The sequence below is a fragment of the Engystomops pustulosus genome, chromosome 11 (assembly GCF_040894005.1).
Source record: "Engystomops pustulosus chromosome 11, aEngPut4.maternal, whole genome shotgun sequence".
NCBI classification, from domain to species: domain Eukaryota; kingdom Metazoa; phylum Chordata; class Amphibia; order Anura; family Leptodactylidae; genus Engystomops; species Engystomops pustulosus.
This window is the reverse complement of record NC_092421.1, coordinates 31,737,800-31,756,791: the sequence shown is the minus strand read 5'-3', so window position 1 is coordinate 31,756,791 and position 18,992 is coordinate 31,737,800. Positions and strand designations below refer to the sequence as shown.

The 18,992-nt window shown below is 42.3% G+C and overlaps 1 protein-coding gene across 1 annotated transcript in view; it reads left to right on the top strand.

Moving 5' to 3' along the window:
• The first annotated feature begins 6,466 nt into the window (after positions 1-6,466).
• The window catches only part of LOC140106666 (beta-microseminoprotein-like), a 46,848-nt gene continuing 34,322 nt past the window's right edge, over positions 6,467-18,992 (top strand). The window contains exon 1 of the mRNA XM_072131218.1: positions 6,467-6,830. The gene's annotated coding sequence lies outside the window, so the exon portion shown is untranslated. The remainder of the gene's footprint in view (positions 6,831-18,992) is intronic.

Sequence of the window (18,992 nt, the reverse complement as noted above, 5' to 3'; positions counted from 1 at the left end):
TAACCTTAAAAAATTTGAGAAACAGTGGCTTGACTGGGTGGAGTTTCCAGGATTAGCAACTGAGGAACTACGGAGAGGTTGGTCCAGGTTAAATTTGGGGAGTATACTGGGGCAGTAAGAGTTATCTAAATCTATTGAGGGCTACAATGGTTGCGTGATGACTGTATGGATCAAGGAAAGGGGGCAGACCAGGGAGCTGTTGGGTGGGGGGGGGGGTATGGGGATTGTTATATTTGTTTATACTGAATGTATATGTATATTATTGCACATTGACTGACTACTGACAATTTTGTATTGTGCATATTCATGCTATAAAGGAAAAGCAATAAAAGTTTCTGATTTTAAAAAAAAGAACACAACCCCCACTGTCTCTCATAGTTGAAGTCTACATATGTAGTCAAGTACAGGCCTCTCGCATCTTTTTGAGTGGGAGAACTTGCACAAATGGTGGCTGACTAAATACTCCCCTCCCCCTGTATTTCAGCCTGTATAGCATTTGTCTATGAAGGCTGACTACATTATCTATGGGGCAGATTATGAACTTACATCTAAACTCCCTGTGCTTGTTTACACTGTTCTGGGCAGTGAGAATTTTAAAAAATTAAATAATATGCATACTACTAGAAATCTACAGCCAGGGAGAGAGAATAAAGGGTTGCAACTCACTGCTCAGTGCTGTGTAAACAAACGGAGGAGAGAGAGAGAGTAGCATGGTAGATGATCATCCTTGACAATAGAGAAGTAAAGCTATTACCAAGGGGAACTTTTGCAGTCAGTTTATTTACAAACATAACAGAATTACCTAATGAGGTATGTAAAAAAAATGTTTCCAACACTCTTCCTCCTTAATATTAAAAATTAATGTTATGTAACAGTTACTCTTTAAATCTTGCACAAAAATCTCCTCAAACATCCCCAAACAGTAATTTCTGCCTGAAATGATTTACAGAGGCTGCACAGGGAGTGTTATATATTGAGCTCTATAGTGTATCTAGAATCAAGCTTTTGGTATTAAAATAAAGATAAGAATCTACTATTTCAAAACACAAAGAGGCGTGTGGTTAAATACATATTTGGAAATGTGAGCTAACAGAACCATGGTTCTATGTACAGGACTGATATTAAAAGGGGTATTCCGTATTCCCACAAATACAACAGTCTTAAATATACTCAGGTTAACAGAATAACAAAACCTCTAATTCGATGTTATTAACCAAAATACAGTATTTCACAGATATAATTCCAAGCTGTCTCTATAACTCCTGGTGTTTATACTCTGGTTGTCCTTGGATACGGCCATAAACAGGCAAATGCTATTTACATACATATAGCTTATTTTGTACTACAGAGGGAGGGACAGGGAGTAGATACCACTACAGACAGATGGACTTCCTGTCCAGCAGCAGGGTGCAGAGGAGATCTGCTCTACAAACTCTACAGACAAGAATAAGGTCTTGATTTGATGGGAGAGGGGCATAGCAGTGATAGCTATGTGTTTTATTGATTAGGTGAGTGTGTCCTTATGTCCACCTCATTACTTATGACCCTTTCCACTAAATGCTGTCCCCGAAGTCGTTATTAGTAATGAATAACTAGTAATATTAATAGTAATAGTAAAAATAATAAATATAAACAATTAGTAATAGTAACTAGTAATGACTAGTTTATGAATATAAAGAGGACAAGGACCTTTCTTCCTACTCTTCCCTCTTCCTCTTTTTCAAAAAAGTTAGAAACATGTACAGTATAAAGAACAGATAAAATATAATTTTAGTAAATTATATTTTATCTGTTCTTTATACTGTACATGTTTCTAACTTTTTTGAAAAAGAGGAAGATAAATAAATATGGAATCTAATATCTCTGCCCATAACTGAAGGCATGGGCAGTGGTGCCATATATGACATAGCTTGAGGAAAGGAGTTAAACAATTGAACTCCTGCATTATCATGCATCAGCAAAGCTGTGCAATGGGAAGGTCCATCTTTTGCCTACTCCATATAATGTTTTCCTTCACTATTTTTGTTACTGAACAAATCAGCATTGCATGATCATGTTATAATATTAGGAAGATTATGCATTTTCAATAAAAACTTTTGTTTTTTACTTTAAATATTGTCTTCCTCATTTAGTGGCGACCCTCCAGTAGGATACGACGAGGAAAACTGCAAAGTTGTCTATAACAAGGGGAGCTGCAAATACCAAGTGGTTAGAAATGATGATCCAAGCAAGACTTGTCCACAAAAAACGGTGGACTAAATCCTCTGCTCAAAATGGTCAAGAAAATATAGTTACAGCAGTTACCACATTCCATGCCATACAATGGCAGCAGTATATAGTCACCTTATATGCTAAATACAAAAAAATGACTAGTACAGTACACTTATCAGTAATTTGGCTTCCCCTTAAGTCTCCACAGCGGCACCCTAAGAGGAGGAGTTTTCCCCCATCCACCTCCGACAGGAAACAAACACCAGGAACAGTTTTTAAAAAGCCCCTCCTCTTCACCTTCAACAGTTTAATTTCAAAGAACCTACTTGGATGCAAACAAGAATGTCATACAGGGGTGGGAAAACACTTGGCACTGTGAAGGTTTAAAGGGAAACCAAATTAAGTGTAATTGATATTATTATCCCACTCCTCCATAGCGGCACACTAAGAGGAATAACAGAGAAACTCAGGGTGGGACCACAGAGGACTAAACATTTCTTCCAAAAGATAAACCATAATCTGAAAGTAAATACATTTTATATTGACAAAATTAGGATTAGACCAGGCAGCAACCCTGTAAATCTTATCTAAGGATGAAGAGAGGACACCTCTCTAGTGGAAGCAGTCTTAAGTCCTATAGGTTTTGGAATGTGTTTAGCTGAGTAACCGATATAGCAAATGTAAAAAAAAAATGTTCTGTAATGTGTGAATAAAGAAAAAATATATCAATAATGTCCAATCCTTTGTTTTTGTTAGAGGGATTTCAGCAACAGAATTTTAAAATATACATCCTGTTAACAATGAACAGAGAAACCACCTTAGGAAAGTATTAATTGATCTTCAAAAACTGAAAAATAGGGAGGTCTGCATTGTTAAAATGTGTTTCTCATATTTTCCTGGCTATGGTTATAGGTAGTTAAAACACTGTTCTAAAACGATGGTATTGAAGAGACCTCCAGCAAAAGTTCAAAAAGAGGGGATGGCTAATACAGGCTGCACCAATTTGAGGTCTCAGGGAAGCACATAACAGTAACCAGAGGGAGACTGACTAGAAACCCCTTTAAGCTACTAAATTGAATCATCCAGTTTCTACTAAAAAAGAAAGACACTAAAGGCTGCCACCTCAATGTGTCTTTAAAAGAAAATTAAACTTAGACTTGAAGATAATCTTAACCCCTTAGCGCCAAGGCCCTTCATTTTTGAGTTTCCATTTTTTAGTCCCCACCTTCAAAAATCCATCACTTTTTTTATTTTTCCACATAACGATCTGTGTGGGGGCTTGTTTTCTGCAAAACAAATTGCACTTCATAGTAATGGTATTTTATATTCCATGCAATGTACTGGGAAGCAGGAAAAATGCAGTGAAAATGGTGAAAAACGCATATGTGCAGTATTCATGTGGGCTTGGATAATACCGCTTTCACTGTGTGCTTCAAATGACATGATGACTTCATTCTTTCGGTTGGTGCGATTAAGGGGATAGAAAATTTGTATAGGTTTTATAATGTTTTCATTCATTTACAAAAATTAAAATCTGCTGTCCAAAAAATGAATTCTTAATTTTGCTATATTCTGGAGCTAATAACTTTTTCATACTTCAGTGTACGTTGCTGTGGGTGGAGTAATTTTTTGCAATGTTTTCAATGCTACCATTTGTAGGACTGTATGGCCTTTTGATCACTTTTTAATGAATTTTTAATATTTTTCAAAATGTCAAAAAGTGGTATTTTCAACTTATTTTCTGTTACAGGGTTTAACACAGTGAAATAACTTTTATATTTTGATAGATCTGACATTTTTGGACGCTGCAATACCTAACATGTTTATGATTTTTACTATTTATATGACTTTATCTATATGAATTTTTAATTATTCGAATTTTTTTTTTTTTTATATAATTTTTTTTTTACTTTGTACCCTCAGGATACTTTAATTTTAGGTTGTCTGATTGATCCTACCATATACTGGCATACTACAATATGGCAGTATATGGAGATTTTTCCTCATTCATTACAATGTGCAAATCACACATTGTAATCAATAGGTTAAAAACCCACGGCTGTCATGGCAACTGATTGGTGCCCCCAATGATGTCACAGAGGGCGGAGATCTGACCAGCACCAATTGCGGGTGTTACCAGTGGATGCAATATGCAATATGCAGCAAACGCCCACCTTGTATGGAGAGGGCTCAGCCCATGAGCCCTCTCCATACACCCACAGCTGGTTGAAGGTCACTTCATTTAGGATGTTGCATTCAGTCTACTGTACTGTACTGTGCTACTGGATATGATACTGGACTTTGGGATATGAGATCCAGATCTTGAGAGAGAGCTGTAACTTTTGGCATCTCTGTTAGAGGAATTCACATATCTTCCATAATATCCTGCGGAGAAAAAGAAGAAAATGGGAAAAGCATATCATAAGCCAACCGGCAAGGTTTAAAAAGAGCATCTATTTCATAAGAGGCACCCCCTTAAGATAGAAATAGTCTTGGACTTGTAGGTGTCCAAGACTATTTCTAGTAGAGCCTGAAGGACAGTTGTAAGTTCACTTACATAAGGAGGGGGCTAATGCTGAAGTGTGTCCCCCAAACATCCACAGATGCCTCCGGATGGGCCATCCATCTATAATTACTGTAATTTGTTGTTATTATTAGTAGTGGAGATGGTCTCCAAGATACTCCTTTTTGAAGGTTTCTGTGGACCCCCCAACATAATAAATGTATTTTTTGTTGTGGCACAAATCTTTTGTTTGGCCCCTAATTGTTGTGGGTCAAATTGGTCCAATTTCCAGAGATCTGCCCCAGGATGATAAAAGCAAAGAAGAACCTGAAGATCCCATGAAAGCTTGAGTCCAAAGAACTGTAAGAACTTCCTATTTCATGATCTCTTGAAGAGAGACAGCTGGCCCGTTAAAGGGGTATTCCCACAAAGTCATGATTCTTAAATATACTCATGGTAACAAAATAACACATTCTCTAATTCAATTATATTAACAAAAATACAGCATTTCACAGATATAATTCAACCTGTCTCTATCAGTCCTGGGGTAGACAATTTCGGTTGCCCCTGAATCTTCTGCCTTATAGGTTGGTAGATTGGACATGCTTTCCACACAGTCATAGGGCAGCGAAGGAGATTGTAAAAATAATTTTATTTCTATACAAGGATATAGAAAAAGGATATAGAAACAGATATATAAAGACCAGGTACAAAAAAAAGCTATACAGTACACACCAAAAGTTTGGACACACCTTCTCATTCAGAGAATTCTCTGTATTTGCCTGACAAAGGCATCAAAACTATGAATTAACACATGTGGAATCATATACTTAAAGGAAACCTACCACTTTAAAATGGTAGTTATAAGCCTCAAATACCTTGCACCAGCTCATGGTGAGCTGGTGCCGGAGCATATCTTCATAATTTTCAGAAACCTCTGTATTGCTTGAAAAACGAATTTATTCATTAGATTTGAACCCCCCTTCTGCGCACCATAATACGTTCTCGGCGTGCGCCCGAATAGGAAGTGCCGGAGAGCCGGTGACATCACCGACTTCAAATTTTTATCCTGGCTGGCTTCGCATGTGAAGTTGCGCAGGGGCGAGTGTGCCCGAGGGCTCGGTGGTAGGTTTCCTTTAACAAAAAAGTGTGAAACAACTGAAAATATGTCTTATATTCTAGGTTCTTAAAAGTGGCCACCTTTTAGTTTGATTATTGCTTTGCACACACCAATTTCCTTTATTGGTGACAAACAGCAAGTCAAAGATGAGAATTCACAAAATATCAACAAAGCAAACAAGGACAGAAAATGCTAAATCCCAGAGCTGAATAACCTAAGGAAGAGAAATGTCAAAAGGGAACAAAAAGGAAAAAGTTTTAACGTGGCTTTTTATAAATTAAGCTAGTAAATCATGTATTCACATCCAATCTGACCGTCTGTCCATCTATTATTTCTCAACAAAGAAGACAATTAGAACAGGAAGCCCAGATGGCCCTGACAGGACCTATCAAGGGTGCAAAGGAAAAAGAAAGGGAGTGAGAGGGGAATAGGAGTTCTAAACACCTTGTCAGATGGAAGTGGAAAGAGATCAGGGGGGGTTTAAAGCACAAGTATAGGAAAGAAGGGGATGGTAGGGGGAGGGACAAGTGGGGAAGGGGGAAAGAGGGAGGGGGTATGTCTCGACCAGAGAGACAAAAGGCACTTAAGATTTTACAGTAGCTCTCTATATTAAGAAGACAACTTGAATTGGATCCAGGGTTGCCATGTTTTGTGGAACCTATCATGAGTTCATGAACAGAGGTGGTGAGATCTTCCATATATATCAGATCATTCACTTTCGCTGCCCACATTGCCATTATTGGCAGTATGGATTGCTTTCACAACAAAGGAATGCAGGCCCTCGCAACAATGATAAAGAAACGGACAAGGGATTTCTTGTGTCGCTGCGCTGACATGTCACAGTGATGGAGGAGGAAGAGGAATGGCTCCAATCTGATTGACTCTCCACACAAACGGGATATAACACTCCACAGATCAAGCCAAAACTGAGACAAGACTGTGCAGGACCAGAATATATGCAGGAAGGAGCCCTCTTCCTCCCCACATCTCCAACAGGTACCAGAGACTTGTGAAGATCATGTGTAGCCTAGTGGGAACCCTGTACCATCTTGATAACAACTTGTAGCCCGCTTCCTGATAACGAGAGCTTATAGTTGCATAGTGGCAAAGCTCATATATCCTGTCTTTCTGTTCATCAGTCAGTGAGATATTTAGGTCCTCCTCCCATTGCCTTAGGTAGAGGGGGTCTAGGTCATTTAGGATTGACAGTAATTATGAGTAAGTTGAAGATAGGGTGTATCTTAAACCATTTACATTGCCACACAGGCACTCAAAGGAAGTTTTCTCTTTCATGTATTGTTCACAGGGGGCAAAGATGTCAGGTAGTGTCTTAGCTGACTAGCTCTCCATGCCCACAGAGGGCAAGGGCAAGGGTTTGACTACGCTGTCAGGTCTTGAGTTGTTATCCAACCTGTGTCCTTGATAAAGGGTTCCGCTCTGAACCTCTCAGCCCTTCTCCACTGTTGGAAGACTAAGTCTTCTTAGCCAGGTATAAAGTCATGGCTACCAAGGATCGGAGTGAGTGGGGATTTCAGGGGTAGAAGTCTCTCTCGAACCAGTTTAGACTAGCAAAATCGACAATGTCGGACCAAAGGTAGTTTGGTGTTTCAAGGGCAAGTTCCCAGAGGGGTTCAACAAAGGTAAAACCTGTAAAAGCGTTTGGGTAAAGGACTGCTCAAGATGAATCCAGGGCTTAGAGTTGTTACAGCACCAATCAAGGACTCTTGCCATATATGCTGCATTGTAGTAATTCCGGAGGTCAGGGAGTCCCAATCCGACCCGACCTTTTGGGCCTAAACAAAGTCGAATGACTGATTCTTGCTGGTTTGCCTGCCCAGACAAAGCCATATTGTAGGGCGTTCAGAGAGCGGAAGAAAGCCGTGGGCTGATGGATGGGGATGGCCTGGAATAAGTAAAGGAGACATGGGAGGATGTTCATTTTAAAAATGGCACATTTCTCAAACCATGAGAACAGTCCTTTAAACCATCAAGAGCAGTCTCTTATTTTGAAGTACTGGAGGGAAATTTAGCAAATATAGTTTAGATAAGTCCGTCGGGAGGTTAATTCCAAGGTACTTGATGCTATTTATTTTACCACTGCTCATGAATATTTTAAAGGGGAGCTGTGATTGGTTGCCATGGGCAACTAGAAATATTCTGACTTTCAGACGCTTGATAAATCTGCCCCATTGAGTGCTTCAGATTTGGTCAAGTTAATTTGAAAGTTAGATAATAACGAGAAACTATGTATTTCCTGCATGAGGTTGGGTAGAGAGATCTGTGGGTTGTAGAGAAAGAAATAGGTCGCTATTTTATGTATTGAGCCTCTAATTGTGATACCCGAAACGTCAACTAATCTTACGCAGGAAGGGTTCTATTGATAGAACAAATAGTAATGGAGAGAGCGGGCATCCCTGTCGTGTACCATTTTGGATATTAAAATTATCTAACAAGATACCATTTACGCGGATCGCTGGCGAAGGGGAGGAATACAGAGACAACACACAACTAAGCATGCAGGCCAAAGCGACACAATACTTCAGACATGAAGGAGCAGTTGACTCTGTTGAATGCTTTCTGTGGAAAGGAGCATGAGAGGGGTTTTCTCTAAGTAAGCTTTGTCTATGAGATTTATTGTTTTAGTAGTATTGTCTCTGGCTTCCCTCCCCAAAATAAATCCTGCCTGGTCAGAATGGATAGTCCGTTTCAACAAAGGAGCCAGTCTCGTTGCTAGAACCTTCGAGAACAGCTTGAGGTCCTGGTTCAGCAGTGAAATTGGTCCATAGATGGAGCATAAGGTTGCATCTTTCCCCGGCTTAGCTATGACAGTGATAGCAGCATGTACTGTCTCACACGGAAGAGATGAGCCAGAGGCTACAGTCATGGCCATAAGTCACAAAAGATAAAAGAAGATGGCACTACTCCTGTCCACGAGATAGAGGGGTAGGTTATCACACTTGGGAGTGCATGGGTTCCCTGTATTTTGGAGGTATGTATCCTTAGTGGTGCTCAAATCCTCGAAGTGTGAAACAAAAGTCCAAACCACGAAAATACAAGATAGGAAACAAGGATGGCACTCACCAGTTCGTAGTTGTGGATATCTTCTTTTTTATTTCATCAAATATATATACTCACAAAAAATGGGTGCGGGGGAGGGAGTGGGAGCTGAACGCCCTCCGTTGGGCGTTCAGCTCCCACTCCCTCCCCCGCACCCATTTTTTGTGAGTATATATATTTGATGAAATAAAAAAGAAGATATCCACAACTACGAACTGGTGAGTGCCATCCTTGTTTCCTATCTTGTATTTTCGTAGTCATGGCCATAAGTTTTAAGAATGACACAAATATTATATTTTCACATGATCTGTTGCCCTCTGGTTTGTCAGATGTTTTTATCACATACATAAATACAAGTGCAATCATATTATGAGTAACAAAAGCTTTTATTGACAGTTAGAATGAGTTAATGCAGCAAGTCAATATTTGCAGTGTTGACCCTTCTTCTCCAGGACCTCTGCAATTCACCCTGGCAGCTCTCAATCAGCAGTCCATTCTTGTACAATCAATGCTTGCATTTTGTCACAATTTGTTGGTTTTTGTTTGTCCACCCGTCTCTTGATGATTGACCACAAGTTTTGGCCAGGCACTTCTGTTTCAGCTTCCAATTAAAGTTGCAGACGGCTCAATGATTCAATGGAGAGGGTACATGCAGAAGTTTTTCTGTGGTGCCACTCTCCCTATCAATGGTATCATCGTCTTAATATGCAGATACCATCCATTATTTTTCTGGGAGTACAGCCCTGCTCATAGATTTTGCCAGTTCATCTAACTTTTGTTAGATGATATCTATGGGGCTTGGGTATAACATTGGATTTGTTTTGCACACCATTGCCTAGAAGAGGGAAAATCAATTACCGGTAATAAGACCATACTTTTTCTCGTAGTCTAATGATATGTTACTTCTAAAGCACAAACAATTGTGATAACCATGGGGAGTGAGCCACACTTGCAATCTGGAAGTCACCCTATATCTTAAATCACATCAAGCAAAGAGACCAAAGTATTAAAACATAACTATTCATTTAAATGCTTAAAATCAATAAATGTGACAGTCTAAACAACCAGAACTAAATCAATGGTGTTCAAAAAAAAAGAAAAGGGTAAATCTTACCATGTGTTAATGTAAGCAGCTGGGCAGGGGATCCAGCATCTGGTTATATACTCCAAACTTAAATTTTGGGAGAACCCTATTAATCCCAATTGCCCACTATAGCTCTTGCTCTTAAAAAGTTGTAGATAGAGTGGGGAGTGAAAATTGGAAATCAAAAAAGAAAAAAGGGCCCATACAAATAAATACATACCAGCAGTGAATATATTGCACATACAGACATAGACTAGCAATGTGTATAATGCACATTAACCCCTTCCCGCCGATGCCCTTTTTTGTTTTTTGCATTTTAACTTTTTTATTTTTCCATGTACAGAGCTGTGTTATGGCTTATTTTCTGCGTAACAAATCACACTTCAAAATGGTGGTATTAAATATTCCATGTCGTGTACTGGGAAGCAGGAAAAAAATTGCAGTGAAATTGGTGAAAAAACACAATTGCGCTGTATTCTTGTGGGCTTGGATTTTAGGAATTTCACTGTACACTCCAAATGAAATTTCTAATTTATTTTTTGGGTCACTACGATTACAGGGATACCAAATTTGTATAGGTTTTATAATGTTTTCATACATTTACAAAATTTAAAACCTCCTGTACAAAACAAAAATTTTGATTTTGCCATCTTCTGGGGCTAATAACTTTTTTATACTTTGGTATACAGAGCTTTGGGAGGTGTCGTTTTTTGTGACTTTTGATGACGTTTTCAATGTTATCATTTTTAGGAATGTACAAACTTTTGATCACTTTTTATAGAATTTTTTACATTTTTTAAAATGGCAAAAAAGTGCCATTTTCTAATTTGGGAGCTATTTTCCGCCACAGGGTTAAATGCAGTGAAATATATTTTGATAGATCAGGAATTTTCAGTCTTCGATACCTAATGTGTTTATGATTTTTATTGTTTATTTATATTTATATCAGTTTTAGGGAAAGGGGGTGATTTGGATTAGTATTACATCACATGTCGGTAAGGGGTTAATATACAACAGTAGAAAATAAATCAGTAATCAGTAATAAATATACAGCAACCATACATATACCCTACACTTAAAAATATACTAGTAGAAACATTACTACACACATAAATTTATATCTGCAGTGTATATGGCACATATACAAAAATATAGATATATGGTTACTAGAGATGAGCGAACACAATCGTCCGAGCTTGATGCTCGTTCGAGCATTAGCGTACTCGTAACTGCTCGTTGCTCGGATGAATACTTCGCCAGCTTGAGAAAATGGCATCTCCCGCCGTTTACATTTTTGGCGGCCAGAAACAGAGCCAATCACAAGCCAGGAGACTCTGCACTCCACCCAGCATCACATGGTACACTTACATGTTGATAGCAGTGGTTGGCTGGCCTGATCAGGTGACCCTGGAATAGACTAGCCCCTGCCCGCGCTGCTCGCATCATTCTCTGTCTGGATGCCGTTAGGGAGAGAGCTGCTGCTGCTGCAGGGATAGCGTTAGGGTGTTATATTAGCTTACTGTTAGGCAGGAGTGAGTCTACAAGAACCCAACAGCCCTTGTTAGGGCTAGAATAGCGTTATATATATTTTTTTTTTTGGTTTGCTTGTGGCTGGCCTTGCTGCCACTAGTACTGCAGCTAGTACCATATTGTGAGGAATTTGCAGGGAGACTTGGGAATGTTATATTTAGCTCTTAGTGACACACATATCCATCTCAAACACCTAAGTGGGACAATTTATTAGGGGTTTCATTGAATTAGGCACAGTCTGCGGATTTTTTTTTTTACTTTAATTTTTTTTTCAAAACTAAAAGTCATCACAGGCAAAGCACAAAATCCAGTTGTGTGCTGTCAGTGTAGGTTAGAAACTAGCCATACAAGAATCCAACAGGCCTTCTTAGGGCTACAATAGCGTTATATATTTTATTATTTTTTTGTTTGCTTGTGGCTGGCCTTGCTGCCACTAGTACTGCAGCTAGTACCATATTGTGAGGAATTTGCAGGGAGACTTGCAAACGTTATATTTAGCTCTTAGTAACACACATATCCATCTCAAACACCTAAGTGGGACAATTTATTAGGGGTTTGATTGAATTAGGCACAGTCTGACGATTTTTTTTTTTTTCCAACACTTAAAGTGACTTAAAATCCAGTTGTGTGCTGTCAGTGTAGGTTAGAAACTAGGCATACAAGAACCCAACTGGCTTTCTTAGGGCTACAATAGCGTTATGTATATATTTTGTTGATTTGCTTGTGGCTGTCCTTGCTGGCACTAGTAGTGCAGCTAGTACCATATTGTGACGAATTTGCAGGGAGACTTGCGAATGTTATATTTAGCTAATAGTGACACACATATCCATCTCAAACACCTAATTGGGACAATTTATTAGGGGTTTGATTGAATTAGGCACAGTCTGACGTTTTTTTTTTTTCAAAACTTAAAGTGACTTAAAATCCAGTTGTGTGCTGTCAGTGTAGATTAGAAACTAGGCATACAAGAACCCAACCGGCTTTCTTAGGGCTACAATAGCGTTATAAATTTTATTTGCTTGTGGCTGGGCTTGCTGGCACTAGTAGTGCAGCTAGTACCATATTGTGACGGATTTGCAGGGAGAGTTCCGAACGTTATATTTAGCTCTTAGCGACACACATATCCATCTCAAACACCTAAGTGGGACAATTTATTAGGGGTTTGATTGAATTAGGCACAGTCAACTTTTTCTTTTTTTTTTTTACTTTTCTTTTTTTTTATAACTCAAAGTCATCAGGCACAGCACAAAATCCAGTTGTGTGCTGTCAGTGTAGGCTAGAATCTAGCCATAGCAATAGGATAGCATCGTTTTGTTAAAAAAACAAAAACACAAAAAAACAAAAAAAAAACACAAAAAAACACCAAAAAAAAACGCAAAAAAAATGTACAGTTTACACTTTAATTTTGAAAATGTTGAACCCGAGGGCTAGGGGTAGAGGGCGTGGGCGTCCAACTACTGCAGGGGTCAGAGGCCGTGTCCCTGGGCGGGGTGAGACACCACCTGCTGACGAGGGAGCAGGGGAACGCCGCAGAGCTACACTCCCTAGGTTTATCATGTCTCAAGTTACTGGGACTCGTGGTAGAGCACTGTTGAGGCCAGAACACTGCGAACAGGTGATGTCGTGGATTGCTGACAATGCTTCTAGCCATTTGTCCACCAGTCAGTCTTCCATGCAGTCCACCCATGTCACCGAAATCATCACTCCTCCAACTCCTCCACCTCAGCCTCCTTCCCCCCAGTCTGCCCCCTCCCAGGAAAATTTGGCATTTGAACCAGCATGCTCTGAGTAACTGTTTTCTGGAACCTTCCCAGAGTCACAAACCGCTTGTCTGGTTGCTGCTGAGCTCTTTTCCGATGCCCAGGTTTTCCACCGGTCGCAGTCTGTGGGTGATGATGACATTGTTTACGTAGTGGAAGAAGTTTGTAAAGAGGTGTCGGACGATGAGGAGTGCTTCTGAGATGGAGGCGAGTCCTCGACGAGAACAGGTTGGAAGAGGCAGTGGTGGGACCAGATGGAGAGGCAGGGCCAGAGTAGGTGGATCAGCGCCAAATGTTTCACGTAGTGAAGATCCCGTGGCGAGGGCTAGATTTTCAGAAGTCTGGAGGTTCTTTAAAGAAACACCGGATGACCGACGGACTGTGGTGTGCAACCTGTGCCACACCAGGATCAGCAGGGGTTCCACCACTACCAGCTTAACCACCACCAGTATGTGCAGGCATATGAATGCTAGACACCCCACTCAATGGAACCAAGGCCGTTCACCTCCAGCTGGGCACACCACTGCTCCTTCCCCTGTGTCACCTGCTGCCTCTGCTAGTCAGCCCCCTGCCCAGGACCCCAGCCCAAACACCTCCCGTGCGAAAACCACACCTTCGCCTCCACGATCCTCCACAGCATCCACCAATGTCTCTATGGGGTATGGAGAGCGTTCAGCTCTCCATACCCCAGACGCTGGAGCGCAAAAGGAAGTACAGTGCAACCCACCCACATGCCCAAGCTCTCAACGTCAACATCTCCAAACTGCTTAGCCTGGAGATGCTGCCCTATAGGCTGGTAGAGACCGAGGCCTTTCGCAAACTCATGGCGGCGGCCGCCCCTCGGTATTCGGTTTCCAGCCGCCACTACTTTTCCCAATGTGCCATCCCAGCCCTGCACCATCATCCGTGCCCTGACCAACGCCGTTTCTGACAAGGTCCACCTGACCACGGACACGTGGACGAGTGCTGCCGGGCAGGGCCACTATATATCGCTGACGGCACATTGGGTTAACTTGGTGGAGGCTGGGACCAAGTCTGACCCTGGGGCTGGTCATATACTGCGGACGCCGAGGATTGCGGGGCCTACCTCGCTCCAGGTCTCTCAGGCCTACTATGCCTCCTCCCACCCCTCCTCCACCGAATTACCATCCGTGGGCATGGCGCCATCAGTCGGTAGGTCTAGGTACAGCCAGTGGCATAACAACCGCCGTAGGAGCCGTAGCAAGTGCTACGGGGCCCGGGCGCAGGGGGGGCCCGCGATGGACGGGGAAAGTATACTTTATTATGTTGCTTCCTGGCTCTGTCAGGAAGCCAGAATGGTGATTTAATGAGCGTCAGAATTATACTATGTTAATGATGTGCCTCCGGGCCCGTTCCACTACCCCCCTGACTACTGGCCTCATACTAGGGGGGCGGAGAGGTAGTGGGATGGGCCTGGGGGCACATCATTAGCAAAGTATAATTCCCGCTGGTCCCTGTACCTCCCCTGATGGAGAAGTTCGGCTGGCGCCGCCCACCTCACATGCTGCCTGGCCCGCGCACTCGCCTCACATGCGGTCCGGCCCAAATGCTGCCCGGTCCGGCCAGTGAGTGCCTTACATATTTCCTGGTCCGGACCGCCCCGCGAGTGCCTCCCATGCTACCCAGTTCTGCCCGTGCAGAAGTGACATCCGAGCTGAGCTGAAGGTGGGTTAGTAAAATTACTACATGTGTAAATGCATATATGTGTGTGTATAACTGTGTGTATATGTGTGTGTATGTGTGTGTATATCTGTGTATATGTGTGTGTATGTGTGTGTATATCTGTGTATATGTGTGTGTATATCTGTGTGTATATGTGTGTGTATATGTGTGTATATCTGTGTATATGTGTGTGTATGTGTGTTTATGTGTGTATATCTGTGTATATGTGTGTGTATATCTGTGTATATGTGTGTATGTGTGTGTATATGTGTGTGTATATCTGTGTATATGTGTGTGTATATCTGTGTGTATATATCTGTGTGTATGTGTGTGTATATCTGTGTATGTGTGTGTGTATATCTGTGTATATGTGTGTATGTGTGTGTATATGTGTGTGTATATCTGTGTATATGTGTGTGTATATCTGTGTATGTGTGTGTATATGTGTGTGTGTGTGTGTGTGTGTGTAAATCTGTGTGTATACCTGTGTGTATATGTGTGTGTGTATATCTGTGCATATGTGTGTGTATATCTGTGTATATACTGGATATGTTTGTGTATATACTGTATATACTGGATGCGTGTATATATGTTGTATATCTGTGTGTATGCTGTATATACAGGATGCGTGTGTGTATATATGCTGTATATGTGTGTATATATGCTGTATATCTGTGTATGTTGTGTATATACTGGATGCGTGTGTATATATGCTGTATATGTGTGTATATATGCTGTATATCTGTGCGTATGTTGTGTATATACTGGATGCGTGTGTATATATGCTGTATATGTGTGTATATGCTGTATATCTGTGTGTATATTGTGTATATACTGGATGCGTGTGTACATATGCTGTATATGTGTACATATGCTGTATATCTGTGTGTATGTTGTGTATATACTGGATGCATGTGTATATATGCTGTATATGTGTGTATGTGCAATATATATGTGTGTATATTGTGTATATACTGGATGCGTGTGTACATATGCTGTATATGTGTTTGACGGCCGTAACCTGGTGGCGGCTCTGCAACTCGGCAGACTGACACATGTGCCATGCCTGGCCCATGTGTTAAATCTCATAGTTCAGCGGTTCCTCAAGACATACCCCAATCTGTCTGATTTGCTCACGAAGGTGCGCCGCATCTGTGCGCATTTCAGGAAGTCCAGCACAGATGCTGCCACTCTCAGGGCAGCGCAGCACCGCCTCCAACTGCCTGCTCACCGACTGTTGTGCGACGTGCCCACGAGGTGGAATTCAACACTAACCATGTTATCCAGAGTTTACCAGCAGCGCAGAGCGATTGTAGACTGCCAGATGTCAACTTCCACCAGAACTGGTAGTCAGGTCAGTCAGCTTCCTCAAGTCTACAATGAGGAGTGGACGTGGATGTCTGATATCTGTCAGGTGCTGAGTAACTTTGAGGAGTCAACACAGATGGTCAGTGGCGATGCCGCCATCATCAGCCTCACCATCCCGCTGCTTGGCCTGTTGAAAAACTCTCTGGTCAGCATGAAGTCGGAAGCTTTGCGCTCGTCACAAGAGACGGGGGAAGAAGATTGCCTTGTTGATAGCCAAAGAACCCTCAGGTCTGTTTCTCAGTGCATATCAATGGAGGTGGAGGAGGATGAGGAGGAAGAGGAGGAGAATGTTGGCGAGACAGAAGAGGGGACCATTGCTCAGTCCTTCACTGGTCAGCGTGTAAGGGCAGAAGAAGAGGAGTTGGAGGAGGAGGAAATGGACAGCCAGGCAAGGAAGGGAGTGAATTCTTGCGCGTTGGTACTCTGGCGCATATGGCAGATTTCATGCTAGGCTGCCTATCCCGTGACCCTCGCGTTCAAAGAATTTATTCCAGCACCAATTACTAGGTATTAACTCTCCTGGACCCACGGTACAAGCAAAATCTTTCCACTCTCATCCCTGGAGAGGAAAGGAGTGTGAGAATGCATGAATACCAGCAGGCCCTGGTGCACAAGCTGAAACAGTATTTCCCTTCTGACAGCGCTAGCGGCAGAGGGCGTACTTCTGCGGGACAAGTAGCGAGGGAGAGTAGGCGAGCAGGCAGCTTGTCCAACACTGGCAGGGGTACGCTTTACAAGGCCTTTGCCAGTTTTATGTCACCCCAGCAAGACACTGTCACCTGTCCCCAGTCTCGGCAGAGTAGTGCTGGTCTTTACAGAAAGATGGTGAGGGAGTACGTAGCTGACCATACCATTGTCCTAAATGATCACACAGCTCACTACAACTACTGGGTTTCAAAGCTGGACATGTGGCATGAACTGGCGCTGTACGCCTTGGAGGTTCTTGACTGCCCTGCCGCTAGCGTGTTGTCTGAGCGGGTTTTCAGTGCAGTTGGTAGCATCATCACCGATAAGCGTACACGCCTGTCGACTGACAGCGCTGACAGGCTGACACTTATCAAGATGAATTAAGCCTGGATTTCTCAGGATTTCCATTCTCGACCAGGTGAAAGAAGCTCTACCTGAATAATGTATGCACTCCTCCTCCTCATTTTCCTCCTTCTCCTCCTCTTTGTACACTAAAGCAGAGGAAACTGGCTATTTTTTGCCAGGGCCAACTGGCTCTAGCTAGAGTACTCTATGTATTTAATTTTTCTGGAGGGCCACCTACCTGCTCCTCTGGTTTTAAAACATTTTTGGACTGCCACATACAGGCACTATCCAAATTTAATTGTCTCCATAGCAGCCTCCACACGTCGTCTTTATAGCTTCCTCCACACGTTGTCTCCATTGCTACCTCCACACATCATCTCCATAGCTGCCTCCCAAAGTCGTCTATATAGATGCCTCCGTACATCGTCCCCTTAGCAAACGAGCTGTGTCTGGCAGAATTTTGGGTTCCACATGGCTTCCACATCAAACTTGTTAACTTTGTCGCCACCCTGCTGTGTTATCCACAAAATATACTGGCAAACTTTTATCATTTACCAATATTATTTCACCGCTTCTTGTGCATCTGTTTACATTCCACTCACCCGCCATAACCACAACTTATTAGAACAGTACTACACTTGATCTTATCCAAAAGGCCCCCAGACCCATTTTGGGTGGGGAGGAGCCGAGAGACAGGGGCTTGGACAGGCGAAAGCACGCCTGGCAGCGGACCGCCAGCTCCATCCCAAGATTAGGCAGCCTCAGAGGCATCCATGCATACTGCCCCTGTTGTTTCCTGTCCATTTCGCCTCCACGATCCTCCCCAGCGTCCACCAATGTCTCCATCCGCAACTTTCAACTCTCTATACCCCAGACGCTGGAGCGCGAGAGGATATACAGCACATCATCCCCTTAGAAAACGAGCTGTGTCAGACAGAATTTTCAGGTGTTTCACCAGATACATAATGGGAATTCGACGCATCTGTCGCCGCTATGCTGGAGACCTGAAGTTTCAATCATAGCAGCTCAATATGGATGCCCCATACTGTCACTCTTAATCATGGCTGCCTCCACATGTCGTCCCCTTATCAAACGAGCTGTGTCAGGCTCATTTTTCGGGTGTTTCACCAGATACGTTATGGAACTTTGTCACTATGTCGCCACTATGCTGTGTTATCGACTAAATATACCGTCAACCTTTTGTTCACATAGGAAATCATTTCAGTGCTTCTTGCTCACCTCCTTTGGTTCCTCTCTTCCACCCATTGCTTTGAAGCCTGAGTCCATTTAGGGTATGTCGCCATGCCACTCTCTAGCCTGCCGCTGCTGCCGCTGCATCTGCATGCCGTCTTCTATAGTGTCAGGGTCAATTATTGGATGTTTTAGATGCTATCTAGCCTCATTCGGTCACTCTGTCATCGCCATGCTGTTGCCTATAATTTTGGCATAATGGTGCGATTAAGCAGCCTCAGAGGCATCCATGCATGCTGTCCCTGCTGTTTCCTGTCCATTTCCGTGGTGTTTCCATCATTTTCTGAGGTTTCAAGGTGTTTGGCCAAGCTTTCCTGTGCAGACCCTTGGTCCCCTTGAAAAATGCTCGAGTCTCCCATTGACTTCAATGGGGTTCATTATTCGAGACGAGCA